We start from the raw sequence: 1,013 nt of genomic DNA, 5'->3' as shown, positions 1-1,013 counted from the left end.
TCCTGCATTTACGGTGTGTTGACTCGTGTTCGAGGAAAAAAAAAAAAAAAATACGAACGATCGAGCGTTAAATATTCGAGACGAAACGAAAAATTTGGAATATTTCTTAATCTGTCGGTGGAGAAAATCCGCGGTATAAGATAAGAAAAGAAATCACGTTCAATACTTTCGAAAATGATTCCCCTCCCCCCTTTTCCATTTCTTTTTACCTTCGTTACCACGGGGCAGATGCTGCAATCAAACAGAAATTAAGCTCTGCAAAGTAGTCGGAATAAACAAGCAGATGGACGACATTGAAACAAAGAGGGAGTGGAGGGAGAGAAAAAAGGGAAGGAGGAAGCGGAGGGGATAGAATTAAGGAAATCACCGGTTATATGCTCGCGCCACGGTTGAGTCCATCCCCGATCGTCCGATCGATCTCATCCGATCCCAGNNNTAACGAACCGATAAAGCGTTAGGACTGCGTAAATAGCCGGTCTCGCGGAGAACCGTAGAGAATGACCGCAAACTACCAATCATAGCGTGCAAGAACGCAACGTACACCAAGGACTGGATGGTGCGCACATGTGCCCCATTGCTAGACCGAGCCGTGCACTATAGTATACCTTCAAGCGTCAGCAGTTCATTGAGTCCGGCCTAAGTACGCATACCAGTGCAGCAACGAGCGCATGTGCCGATGCGTCACGGTGCTCCTTTCTTTCTCTATCTTTCGCGCCTGTTCCCGTTCATGTACCGTGCATACATGAAACGCCGCTCTTCTATATGGCAGCACGTATGAATGAAAGAGCGGCGGACGAAGAAAGGAACGAAGGGAGTCGCGTGACGGATTCACGTGTTCCGCGGCTATCGACCGAACCGCCACGTTGCGAATCGTGCGTTCTGTGTGTGCGCGCGCATCGAAAGTATCAGCGTTTTTCGGCTCGTAAGAATTGCGTGAGAAAACTGCGAGGAAAATTAAACGTACACCTGTTAATTCGCTCGGCTCTTTTAAAAGGTAAATTAATTTCAGTCAC

The sequence above is a fragment of the Apis dorsata genome, unplaced genomic scaffold, assembly GCF_000469605.1.
Source record: "Apis dorsata unplaced genomic scaffold, Apis dorsata 1.3 scaffold_174, whole genome shotgun sequence".
NCBI classification, from domain to species: Eukaryota; Metazoa; Arthropoda; class Insecta; order Hymenoptera; family Apidae; genus Apis; species Apis dorsata.
This window is presented reverse-complemented; position numbering follows the sequence as displayed.